The sequence below is a fragment of the Helianthus annuus genome, chromosome 6 (assembly GCF_002127325.2).
Source record: "Helianthus annuus cultivar XRQ/B chromosome 6, HanXRQr2.0-SUNRISE, whole genome shotgun sequence".
Lineage (NCBI taxonomy): Eukaryota > Viridiplantae > Streptophyta > Magnoliopsida > Asterales > Asteraceae > Helianthus > Helianthus annuus.
In genome coordinates, this window is record NC_035438.2 from 84,174,176 (window position 1) to 84,188,509 (window position 14,334).

At 36.3% G+C, this 14,334-nt stretch overlaps 1 long non-coding RNA gene across 1 annotated transcript; it reads right to left on the reverse strand.

Annotated features, from left to right (window-relative positions):
- Positions 1–6,290: 6,290 nt before the first annotated feature.
- LOC110864092 lies at positions 6,291–13,753 on the reverse strand. The gene is made up of 2 exons (XR_002549615.2): positions 13,653–13,753; positions 6,291–6,451 (listed from the first exon to the last, which is right to left on the reverse strand). It is a non-coding gene; the product is annotated as an uncharacterized LOC110864092 (long non-coding RNA).
- Between the last annotated feature and the right edge of the window lie 581 nt (positions 13,754–14,334).

Consider the following 14,334-nt stretch of genomic DNA (forward strand, 5'->3'; position numbering starts at 1 on the left):
ATTACAATTAATGCGCCTGCTGTACTTTCGCCACGCCCCCGTGATCACTGGACACGGCCCCATGGTGGGCAATAGAAGCTTCTATAGGTTTGTCTTTTCTTCTGCTTCTTGGGCACGGCTCCGTGCTAGCTGAGCACGGGGCGTGTTCAGTCTTCTGACTTCTCTTTTCTGCTTTGGAGGCTGCCGTTGAGGGGTCGGGCAATCCACTTTTGTTCCTTTTCTTGTATTTATGTTAGATTTAGCTGTCTTTTTGCTTCTTTTGTGAATTTGAGCTCATTTCATCCTGAAAATACAAAAGGAAGACAAAAACACTTTTTTTCCAACATTAGTACTTAAAAAGGGTTAGTTTTATGCCTCAATTGATGTAATTTATATGTTGCATTTTACACACATCACGTAGCTAATGTTAATGAATGTACATTGTATCATTTGAACAAACCAAATGTCATACCAAAATGTGAGCATGTGATGAATAAATGTACTAAGTACGCACACAATGGGCATACATAGCATAAAATGTAGTATAAAATGATGTACTAAGTACGCACACAATGGGCATACATAGCATAAAAGTCATGTAAATCAATGTGCTAGCATGCTATCAGTTAACACACATAGCAGAAATGTAACGTAAATCAATGTACTAAGTATGCTAAGTAAACATACATAGCGAAACAATGTAATGTAAATCATGTACTAATAATGTACTAATGAGCATAGCAAGTATATGATGTGAAAACAGGAAAGCATGAAAGTAACAAGTAGGCACCTGTGTTTCACCCCAAAACAGTTTGGATAACAGTAAAAGAGGGGTTTATGTACTCACATAAACACCTCGAAAACATTTAAAAGATGGGGTTCTATGTACTCACATAAACACCTCGAAAACATTTAAAAGATGGGGTTCTATGTACTCACCTGAGATTGCTTTGAAGTTCTTGTATAACAATGAAATAATGCTAGAGATCACGGAATATCAAACGGCACCTAATAGGTAGCTATATTAATATACCGGACCAAAATCGGAAGATTGGATAGAATGAGGGTTCGTAAACCAAACGAGTATAGAGACTCGTGTAATATGGTTTAACAAAGCCTACATTCTAAAATGAAACCTAACCTAAGTGCTTACGACCCATTACGACCCGTTTAGGTAGCTTATGCTACCTTAACGCGTCGTTCGCGTAGAACGCGTTTGGAACGCCTAACATCGTGACCATAAGGTATAACCTCGGAAGGTTACAGCTATGGTCACCTAATGTGTTTGGTCGGATCCTAATGATCGACCAAATGGGTCGGGTTCGAAAGTATAAGCGATTGTTTAGATTGCTTACCTTACGACCCTATATAAGCACTATACTAAAAGTGACGAGCTAAGCATGTTAAAACATGCTTAACTAAGTTTAGAAAATAGGTTTGGTATCAAAACAAACGGTTTTGATACCCACGAGTAGTTTGGTTACAAAATACGCAAGAATGCGCATTTTGGCCGAAACTACGACTCGTCACTGAGCCTAGATAACGTGGTAATCAGTAGGTATAGTCACTAGGGACTATAACCATCGTGATCACGCTCACGTTATGAAGTTCCAACGAACTTCGTGTTGACCATAAGCTGGTCAACGTAGAAAGTCAAAAAAAGTTTAACTTTAGCACTAGAAAGCGATTAAAAGAACGAAAGAACACTTACGAAGGGTCCCCGAAAGCTAAACTTGATCCAGGAGCTCAGGTATGAAGCAATGGCATCAACTTAGAGCTCTTTGATCAGTTTTGTGGGTTTTAACACAAATGGGGGGAGGTATTTATAGGAAAAGCAAGACCGTTAGGATCGTTTCTTGAATATCGTGCCACGATCTAATCCATACACTTGTCAAGATGTTGTGGTATCATATAATGACCCTAACTCCAGAGATTGTGAAAGGGCATTGCCCTTTGGAGTGATTGAAAGGCCAAAATCAGCAAAAAAAAAAAACGAGTTTCTGCATCTGCAGGGCTGACGCGGCCCGCGTCAGGATACACACAAAACTCAGGCGGGCCACCTGGCCTTGTCTGATCAACACAAACTTTCAGAAATGACAGTTTTAGTCCCTGTTGCATATTTAAGCCATTTCCAACACTTCTAAGGCCCGTAAAGCCAACTTTAAGGCCCTAAAATGATGCCTAAACATTGTGGACATGAAACATACTCAAAAATATGTCGGATGTTGGTTCGTTTGGTCGTACGATCGCGATGTTCGCTTAATTACGACGGAATGCGCATAAGCGCGAAAAACGATCCAAATGACGCGACGAATGGATTTTTCTTATGCCAAACACTAATGCATAATATAAGGATGCTTACATAAATTTTTGGGTGTCCGGATGTATTCAGAATGTAAGTTATGCGCGAAAGTGCAAACTTGTGCACTTTTTGACACTTTTAGTCCCTGAATGACCCAAAAGTTTATTTTAGCACACTGAACCTCTCAAAGCCTATTTCTAAGCTACGTAAAGGATATTTATGGTATGTTTAACTTATGGACATGTTCCGGAATGTCTGTTTTAGTTCAAATTGGCATACTTTCGCAGTTTGTCAAATTTAGTCCCTATAAGCGAATTAACTTGTTTTTGCCATACCAAGGCCTTCAAAACTTATTTCTAAGTTATGTAAAGGTTATTTAAGGTATGTTGAGTATATGTTGATGTTCCGGAGTATTTGTCGCATTAAACTGAGTACGTTTACGCACCAGTTTGCGTATAATTCTCCAGAAAGCGATGTAGAGTTTAAAATCGAACAAAAGGCAAAACATGAAAAGTGTAAAACACAACCAAACAAACATTGGGATAAAATAACATTGTTTTATTGATAATTGAACTGTTCATAATGATTTCGAGCACAAATGTTACATAAAAGATCAATTTTTTTACTACAACCGAAGTCTCGGATTTACAATGGTTTGAAATGAATTACGATTACAAAGGAGACGGATTTCCGAAAGTAGAAATATACGATAAGTTTTCTAATTAGGGAAAGTGTAGAACAGCAGGGCGTTACAGTCTCCCCTCCTTTAGGAAATTTCGTCCCGAATTTTATTCAAGAGGAAGACTTTGAAAAAAAAAAGCATTTTGGTTAAAAATAATGATTGACTAAAATTGAGATTTTGAATTTTGAGACGTGTTGAGAAGGATGTATAAAATCATTGAGGAACGAAGGGATAGGGTTGTGAAAAGAGTTTGTTCAAAATAAGTTTTGAGACATTAATCATAAGTAAAACGCGTATGTGTGTATAGGCAGAGTGGGCTTAAACAAGTTTAAATAATCCAAATGGAGAGGTATTTTAAAATATGCTATCTAAGAAAGAGAACTTTCGTATAAAATGGTATGCATTTTGATGAAAAGTATGGTTGCCTCGCAGGTTGTAAGAAAGCTTTAAAAGCATAAGTATTCTAGGTTTCGAGCGTTTAAAACAATTTCTTGTAAACGAGGTTTGTATAAAAACCAAAGAATAACTGGGAACAACGGAGGTATGAGAGTGAACGAACGATCTAGTAGGTGAATGCGAGTAAAAGAATGGTTTGAAGGTTGGATACAATGTGATTATGAGTGTTGAGAATAAGGTCTCGTCATGGATAATTGGATATAATGCGTTTGTGAGTTGTTAAAGTTTGTATTAGGTCTAAAAGGTCTGCAAAACACCGAATTTCTCATGGGACGTTTTACCAAAGTTTGGTGACATGGTGAAAACACTTATATATAGGAACTACCAGCGGCGTATCCACCATATTTTGACCACGTTACGTCCGTTTCGTCATTCACGTCATGTTACGTTCCGTGTCTTACTATACACAGTAGTACACTCTATGGTCCTCATACGCTTATCACTATAATCTCGTGTGAACCCGTGATTATATTGATCGTTGCATGATCCGCATAGCTTGTACTAGTTGTGTATGAATCAAGGTATACATAATTTGAAAATAAAAATGTGTACGTATAAGAATGTAGTATATAAGCAAGTCCATGCTTAAGTATGTATAGGACCCACGTAAGCGAATCCCTCGGATTACGCTCGCGTATGGATACGAATGTATGAATCATGAGTATGAATAAAGTATGAGCATAAGTATAAGTTTAAGTATAAATATGCATGTAAGTATGAGTATAAACATAAAACGTATGAGTAGTATGAGTATAAGTATAAGCATAAAATGTATGAGTATAAGTCTAAAACGTATGAGTATAGGTGTAGGTACGAATAATAAAATTACGTATATAGTGTATGATTTTGGCATATAAAGCGCTCGAGAAATTTGAATATGTAAAACGAGTGATATAAGTGATTTCGTCGCAATGTATTGATTAAAATGTGCATGATGATTTACATGTATAGTTGTTTAAGCGAATGTTGAGTTTAATGAGTCAGAATAGATCAAGTTTGATTTGGAATGTAGAATATAGTTTGTAAATATAAGACAATATAAAGTATTCATTGGTTAGGCATAACGTGTTTTGTAATGAATGGAGATGCTACTTTTGTTTTAAAAGAGTTAACGTACGTTGAAGGTTGTCGGTCCCCATGAAGTCTTCTAGCCCACGTGTTTGAAATTTGAATGATGAATTACGCGGTGTGGAAAAAGGTTTTCGAAAATACGGGTTAGTTTCATTTGCATCCAAACAAGAAATTTTTGAATTTTGAAGGTTCTTATGAAAACGTTGATCCTTAGAAAAGAAATTTAGCAAAACGGACTTGGTGATCATTGGAAAGAGTTTTAACAAATGATTTGTTGATGTTAATAAAAAAAATCTTTGGTAAAACGATCGTATAATATCTATAGGATCGTATAAGTATATGAGGAAGTTGGTTTGAATTGCGTTTGAGAATGGTGATATAACGTGAATGTGTGTTTTAGTGGTTAAGTCGAATATGAAGTTGATGGGCAAGAGGTTCATTGGACCGATTAAATTAATATGTAGCATTTCGTAAGGTTTTTGAATTTCGGGTAATAAAACGTTTTAAGGTATGATTAAGAATTTTGTGTGTGCGAGTTATTAAAAAATAGATAGTAGGGTAAGAAATACGTTTGATAAAACAATAAACTTTGAAATTTGATATAAGTAGGTATTTTGATAAATGATAAATGATTTAGGTATAAGACATGATCGGGTTTGCATAATAAAATATTTTGAGGGAAAATTTTGGTAACGATCACCTAGGTAAGGGAATCACCCCTAACCCGTTGGTGAGGTCATTTTAAGAAAAGAGGGAGTGCAGTGAATGGTCAAGGTAAGGAAATCACTCATATCTCGATGATATGTCTCCATTTTGTGGTTATAAGAAATGTAAATCTAATTGGTGACGTTTTCGAAATCATGCATGTGAAATACGTATAAGTGTATGAGAAGATTTAGTATGATACGTGTGTAAGGAAATAATCTCAAAATAAATTCGAACTTGAAAGGTGAGAATTGCATCGCATAAGATTGATAATAGTAAGACATAGGTTTGATTAAAACTTGGATGGTTCCGAACGGAACTTTGACTAACCAAAGTGGTCGAAAAGTCTTTCGAATTTGAGGAGCATACTTTGGCCTAATAGGTGGAATACTCTCGCTGACAAGTCGGTTAATGGTATTTACCCTTCCGGTTACTACATGTCCCAAATCAATCGAAATTTCAAGACTTGGCGGGATTTAGGAAGAAAAATCAAGGAGTGGAACTAGTCGACAAGGTGCGGGTTTCACCCCTAACTTGACGATTTCATATCCTAAGTGTGGTTGGTACTCGTCGGGTCAAAATTTAACTTCAACACTTTGACGAGGATCCACTAGAATTTGAAACTTGAATTTCTCCATCAAGGTGAGGATTTCACTCCTAACTTGATGGTGAATTTCATGTAAAAAGGAAAAATAGATGGATTGAGAGTTGTTCACCAAATTGTGGGTTTCACGCCTATTTTGGTGAAGTCGTCTCGTTTGTGTATTACGAGTGGTTTCGATTTTAGTATAAACGAGTAAAAGACGTATGTTCAAAATAATAATAACAAGTATAAGCACATAAAACATTTCAAGAAAATAACACGTAAAAGACATTTCAAGAATAGCACATAAAGGTGTCTCATAAAAATAGCATGTGAAGCAAGTATGGTCGAATTTGGTGCTTAACTATAGACTAGGTCAAAAGCATGGCACTTTTCCTAGTTCCCTATAGTTATGGCTCTGATACCAATCTGTCACACCCCAATCAATGGCGGAAACATCAGAGTGAGACGAAATAGATTGCAAGAGACTTCATAACACTATTTGTGACAAGTATTTAAATAATAAATTTTCATTTCATTTCTAAAAAGTCAATTACAAGGATTTGAAACAATACAACATAAATACAAACGACAATTCAATAAGAATACAAGCTTAAAGTGTGTATCTAAGCATCCTACTAGATTCCATGCATCACTAATGTCATCGCTAAACCTGCAACATGTTTTAAAAGTGTAGTTCAATACAAAAGTATTGGCGAGTATACAAGTTTGGTGCATAGTATATAAGTAAAAAAAACAATAAGGAACAATCCACATGGCAAATCTAGTTATCAAGATTAAGGTATAAACTGGCATGCGATTTACACGTCAACCCTCTGTTTACGCAAGTATGAATGAATAAACCTAACATGACCTCTCGTTCACGGGTGGTGCGTTACTCCTATAGCGCTATACATGTTAAGTGGAGGCTTGTACGAAGCTAATGACAAGTTCATCACATAAGAATCACCTAGAAAACACGAATCAAGCATAACAAATAGTAAGCATGTATTGGATTGTTTGTTTATGTATTTGCATAAGAGTATGTATACTAAGTGTGTGTTTTGTATATAAAAACATGTTACACCTAAAAGTGTGAAAACGGTAACATGGGTCAAGTATACTCACAATATTGCTAAGTCTTCCGATTATCCAAGTATTGACGAGTGTAAGAGATTGGGAGGACGAATGTATAAGGGTTAAAGTTCATGTTTAGAGTCGAGATTCAGAATTTAAAACATAAGAATATAAACATTTGAAAGTAATCATCTTTTAACACATAATACTTGTTTGAGACTATGAAACCCCAAGGGTTAGAATATTTTCATGGGTAGAACACCCATTAGAATCATAACAAGTTTTAGGTCTTAGATGATGTAATGTAGTACTTTGACGAATGAACACAATTTCATCATCAAATGTTCGAACGTAGGATAGTATATATAAGTTATGTATTATACATTAGTATGTCCAATAGTTCAATAGTTCAAGCATGATGTAGGAGGATGAATCCTCCATTTAGGAACCCCTTTGGTGTCATAGAATTCATGTAGGAGGTAGGAAGAACAAGTCTTCTATTTAGGTACCTCTAGATGTTCACCACTACAATTGATGTTATGAACATTCAAGGAGGGTCATGAACTTACAAGAAACAATAGAATATGGACAACTAATCTATGAGAAAACATCAAGTAATGTATGGATTTTCAAGTAGGATAGCCCGAGCTAATCCTAAATCACACATTCATCAAGTCTTAAGCTTGAACATCACTTGTGGGATTAAACCCTTGACCAAAACAGAAAGTTTGTGAGGTTTGCACCTCTAATTTTACATGTCTCAACCTTATTATTAAGCCTAACTAACCATAGATGTGGTTATAAGCTTAAGGACATAGGTTTGAGATGAGTTTCCTCAAGTTTAATCAAGTTTATCAAAGTTTGAATCAAGAACAGAAAAATCAGTCAACTTTGGAGCCCTTTTGGCGACATTCCAGGGCCTGGTTTTCCAGGGAAAACCAATGGTAACGTAGCTAAGGTCAATACAAAGAAGTAGGAAAAAGAATCGAGTGAATCGGATAAGAAATGAGTGAATTATGCTCACTTTTGTGAATGTTGGTATTTCTACTCGAACTTATGGAATCAGCTGCGATTTGGAGAGAGTTTGAGAGTGTTTTAGTGTTGCAAAAGCGGTAGGGAGGCTGGTTATAAGTGGTATTTATAGGGGGAAGGATTAGGGTTAAGTTGGGTTGGCATTTAATACAAGTAGGTGAGAGTTTAAGCAATAAAAAGGAGAAGTAATTCAGCAACATATGGCTGAATTGCAAGGGCTGTTTGGCAGCTTTTATATTTTTTTTTTGTTGTTTAAATGATGTAAAATTTATAAATAAGATGTATTTTATATATGGTTATCGTGTTCTACAATGTCTAGTGTGTATTGAACATATATCAAGGCCTAAAGGTATATTAAACATGAATTAAAGTAAGAGTAAAAAAAATATGTTATGCATAAGTATGTGTAACAAACCAATATAACAAGTATGTACGACATGTGACTTGAGGTATCAAATAAGCGTAAAGAACATGAATGTGCGTCTTGCAAAATGTGACCAAATGTTTGTTTAAGAATCACGAACACATGGTAGTTGTTTGCGAGTTAATCTTCGTAAGTATGCATTAAGTATAAACAACATGAATTTCATATAAAAGATCAATTTTTTTACTACAACCGAAGTCTCGGATTTATAATGGCTTGAAATGAATTAAGATTACAAAGGAGAAGGATTTCCGAAAGTAGAAATATACGACAAGTCTAATTAGGGAAAGTGCGGAACAGTAGGGCGTTACATAGCTATCATGATGATAATGACAGTTAAATTGTCCCTGATGCGCCACACGATACTTCCCCATTGGCTCCTAGTTAAAAATTAAAAAAATACCACAACACCATATAAGAAAGGAGACACTGATGTTTGTCACTCATTTCCCCCATAGTATAACCCTAATGATTGTTCCTCTTCCTGTTCGAATCTCATCATGGCCCCCAGGACTTCTGATTCATCAAAATAAGATACTTCGGCCGATAATCTAACATGTAAATGGGGTAAGGCATCCTTTGACAACCTGCTAAAGGAATACGGGATTAAGCCGGAATGGCACCTGAATTGTCGTCCGGCAAGGATACCTTTCAAAGAAAGAAAGATTACTCTGTTTGGAGACTTCTTGACATTATGCAACTTCTGAATTCCGATGACCAAGTTCTGCAAGGGGATTTTGGATGAGTATGCCATCCATATATCACAGGTACATCTCCTTGGTCCTGCCAAAGTCCAACACTACGAATATGCATCGTTAAGCCTAAGGCAGTTTGCTGTGGTGGTGGATCTAAGAAGTTTTGGGGAAAAAGATGAAGCTTGGTGGGGTAGGGTTAAAAGTGGTTAGGTATTTATTTACATAGATAATCATTTAAAATATCTTTTATAATTAAATGTCATGAATTATGTAAAAAGAGTAAACAACCCTTATATGAATAGACTTAACTGAAAATTTTAATAAGGTTTGGGCCAAAGGAAGTAAGGTGTAATGAGTTTTATAAATAAAGGATTGTGGCGTAATTATTGAAGTTAAAGGGCATCCATAACAATTCGATACAAACATAAAGGACGAAAAACGTAATTTACCGTAATGTTTGAGGGTGTTTGTTTTTTTTAAAAGCTCTTCTTGTCCTTTTATGTCTGCATCACGCAGACCACACGCAGACGTTTGGTTTGCAGGCTGTTTGTTTTCTCGAAGATCTTTCATTAAAAAAACCTTTGCACGTCCTCTTTTTGGTGCAGATGTGAGATGTCCTCTTTTTGGGTCATTGACTTTTCTTTGAACATCCAATAAAGCCCGGTCACTTGGGTACACTCATTATTTACAGACCACCCACACCCGTATCGCAGACATTTTGTCGCGAACGTAACTCTAATCGACGATATCCCCTAGAGGATATCCCTTAGAGAAATTCACCGGGTACCACTAAAGCACTACCCCTTTGGTATAATGGTATCTAATTTAAAAACACTGTTTTAATAGGTTTAGAGCATTCTCATCGAGTCTCTATTTCCAATTTTCCTTATATATAACTTGGCTAAAAGCACTATTTTCTCTAAACTTTGTTTATTTCTTGAAAACACCTCACATTTGCACTCCAACTCTATCTCTATCTTACTCAATCACAAACACTTCATTTACATGTTTTTCTAGATTTTATACATTTAAAAAGATTCTCATCCGAATCAATATCTTTATACATATAACATAACTAGAAAACACTATTTTCTTTAAATTTTATTTATCTTTTATAACATCTCACATCCGACTCGCAATCTCTATCTCTATCTTACTCATAAACACTTATTTTATATTTGTTTTTCTAGGTTTTATACACTCACAATAATATATAGATTAATGAATAGTAAACCTCCAAATATTGGGAGTCATTTTAGTTTATATAAAATACTGAAGAAACATAAACCTGGCGGGCGGATCTTCAAAACAAGACACCATTAGGACTCGTTACAGGAATGAGGTTATTCCTATAACTACCCCCCGTCGTGAGAATACGTCTCGGTTTTAGGGAGTAAGGTATTAGAGAGAGAGTTGAAAGTAGATGAAACTTACCTTGAGTCTTGCTCTCTGCTTATATCGTCCGGTGTTTCAGGGTTTCCCTTTATTTAGGAGTTGCAATTAGCTTGGCATTGTACCCAAAAATAGGAGATCTTGTAGAGATCCCCAATTTCATGGAGATTTAGTTCATTAATACCTATGATACGGAATGGAACCTTCTAGAATAACATTGTATTGTTATTATAAAAGGTTTGAGCGGGTTAAATTGAGTGAACCGGGTCATACCTCATCATGCCCCCTAGTCCGAGGCTAGGAATATAGTCATAGGGTCGGACTAAAGAGAAAAATGCCAAAAGTACATAATATCCATATTTAAAAATCACGGGATTTTCAAAAAAGGAAGGAGTGTACGAGTAGCTGTCATGATGATAATGACAGTTAAATTGCCCCTGATGCGCCACACGATACTTCCCATCTTCCCGTTCGAGTCTCATCATGGCCCCCAGGACTTCTAATTCATCGAAATAAGATACTTCGGCCGATAATCTAACATGTAAATGGGGTAAGGCCTCCTTTGACAACCTACTAAAGGAATACGGGATTAAGCCGGAATGGCACCTGAATTGTCGTCGGGCAAGGATACCCTTCAAAGAAAGTAAGATTTCTCTGTTTGGAGACTTCTTGACATTTTGCAACTTCTGAATTCCGATGACCAAGTTATGCAAGGGGGTTTTGGATGAGTATGCCATCCATATATCAGAGGTACATCTCCTTGGTCCTGCCAAAGTCCGACACTACGAGTATGCATCGTTAAGTCTAAGGCAGTTTGCTGTGGTGGTGGATCTAAGAAGTTTTGGGGAAAAAGATGAAGCTTGGTGGGGTAGGGTTAAAAGTGGTTAGGTATTTATTTACATAGATAATCATTTAGAATATCTTTTATAATTAAATGTCATGAATTATGTAAAAAGAGTAAATTACCCCTATATGAATAGACTTAACTGAAAATTTTAATAAGGTTTGGGCCAATGGACGTAAGGTGTAATGAGTTTTACAAATAAAGGATTGTGGCTGTAATTATTGAAGTTAAAGGGCATCCATTATAATACGATAGAAACATAAAGGACAAAAAACGTAATTTACCGTAATGTTTGAGGATGTTTGTTTTTTTTTCAAAAGCTCTTCTTGTCCTCTTATGTCTACATCACACAGACCACGCGCAGATGTTTGTTCTGCAGACTGTTTGTTTTCTTGAAGATCTTTCATTAAAAAACCTCTGCGCGTCCTCTTTTTGGTGCAGATGTGAGATGTCCTCTTTTTGGGTCTGCAGACTCTTTTCTTGCCCTAAATCTAAACACAGTGTTTCACAAACAAACCCTAGCACCTTTTCACCCCTTCTCCTCCACCCCTTCTTCTCTACCCCATCTCCTCAACCGTCGTCACCCTCCCACTGGCGGCACCCTCCCACCGGAGCCACCCTCCCACCGGAGCCACCCTCCCACCGACGTCCCCTCCTCCCACCCACCATCCACCTTTGTGTGTGGTCACCACTGTTCACCTCGTCACCAGTCGCCACCTCTTCAGCGTCAACAGCAGCTGCCACCTCTTCAACATCAACAGCAGTCGTTAATGTCGACATCCCACCGACATCAACGTCACCAGCCGCCGCCACATCCCACCAGCCAATTGGTTACAGTTATATTGTCCAATTGGTGGTTAAAGAAACAATTTGGTTTTTGGATGTATAAAAATGGTATCTTTTGTAGTTCTTGACGATGAGTTTCTTGTATTGGTTTCAACTTTCTTTTGATTTAATGGGTTACAGTTGTATTGTTCAATGGATGTTTAAAAAGAACAATTTGGTTTTCTCATTTGTAATCTTTTGTTACCGGATCTTTTTAATTGATGTTAAATTTGGTTGCTTGTTTAATGATTCTTTGAGTTTATTCAATTGGGGTTTCAATTCTTTGGTTTCTTGGAAGAAGTTTTATATTTGTGATGGTTTCTCATCGTCATTTTTGTGGTTTAATGGTGAGAATTTGGGTATGTTTGGCATGGAGCTTTTAGGAGCTTTTATTAGCTTCTAGCTTTAAGCTTTTAAGAAAAAGCTCATACTTAATAAAAAGTCTTGTTTGGTTGAAGGAGCTTTAAGCTTTTAGGTTAGGAGCTTGAAGCTTTTGGTTGAACGCTACTACTTGTAGCGTTTAGAAGGAGCTACAAGCTTTTAGGGAAAAATGACTATTTTAACCTCTCAAAATAAGAAACTTTTTAATGCACCAACTTTCTAAATTTTTAGTTATGTCCATTTTGGTAATTTTATACATTTTATTAAAAGTTTCAGCTACTCTACCAAACACCAAATATATCTAAAAAGCTACAGCTACTAGCTACCAGCTACAGCTACCAGCTTCCAGCCACCAGCTACCAGCTTCCAACTTTCAGCTACCAGACACCAGCTACTTTTGCCAAACATACCCTTTGTGTTACTGTTTGTTCAATTTTGAAGCATGTGTGTGAGATCTTGATATCTTGTTAGTGGGAAAGACTTATTTCAATGGGAATTTTTTATAATTTTTAAGTGTAAAATTGTTGTAAATTTCTTATGATCCAATTTTTATATGGGGAAATCAATCCTTTTGGATGTGCATATTGATAGTGACTATTTGATACTTCATCGGATCAGTTTATTTATATTTCAGTTTATTTCATCAGCTTGCAAAAGTTAAAAAACTAACAATCTACTTCTTGCAGACTGCAAAGATTTAGTCAACCTCTTCTCATACAGACGTGTGCAGATGTGGTCCGGAGACTTCAAACAATTTAGCTTTGAAAAAAAACATCACCATAATTTAAATATTGTGAGTAAGCTTGCCTTTTTCTTGATTCTGTCGATTCCATTCTGGAAATTCTATGGCAAGATCGATAAACAAGAGAAGACATCAATCATGATTCCAGAAAGAAACTTATTATAAAACATTAGATATCATAGGTTGTTTGCAAGTAAAGGGTAGTGTGAGGACACTAGTTACTTTCCAGATCTGTACATGGATGTAACATTTCACAAAGTCTTAGTTGGGAGAAAGTGCCTATATATGTAGATCTGGCCATAGAATTCATATATCAAGTTACATGACATCTTTTTGGCAAACAAATAACACATGTCAAACCCAACGCAAGAACCCTCAAATATCCAGATCTTTCTAGGAAAATTGTGGGGACAAAAGGGTTGAAGAGAAAGAAGAGAGAGAGAGAGAGAGAGTGAAACCTACCTCATGTTTAGCATCCCACAACTTATTTCCAACAGCCTTTGATATCGATCAGCATGTCAATCAAGCTTTCATTAGAAAAGAAAATAAGTTGAACTAGAAAATCAAAAGACAGAAAACCCTAATACAATAGAAGAAAAAAAGAACGATCTATAATAAAGCTACTAGTTGATTTTCCACCCGCGCGTTGCGGCGAGGACCTAATGACTGTAAAACGTGTGTCAGTAACGGCAAGCAGATACCAAATATCAAAACATAAATAAAAATGTCGTGAAAAGAATAGTCACTTCGTCCTAAAAAAACGATTTTAAATAACCTAATATATAATAATAGGACCCACACGTCCTACATTGCGGCGGGGACACAATGACTGCAAAACGCGTGTCAGTAACGGCAAGCAGATACCGAATATCAAAATATAAATAAAAATGTCGTGAAAAAGATAGTCACTCCGTAAAAAAAAACGATTTTAAATAACCTAATATTTAATAATAGGACCCACACGATCCTACACGTTGGAAATTCGGTTGTTTTCAGTTCAGTTATTACGGTGCTAACACGTTAAAATATGGATGAGCTCGGTACCGGTAACGATACCGAAAGTACCGATCCGGAAATTCATCGAAATTAGGTACCGGCACCGAAAATGCTCGGTACAATACGGTATGGTATTTGAAGGTAAAAA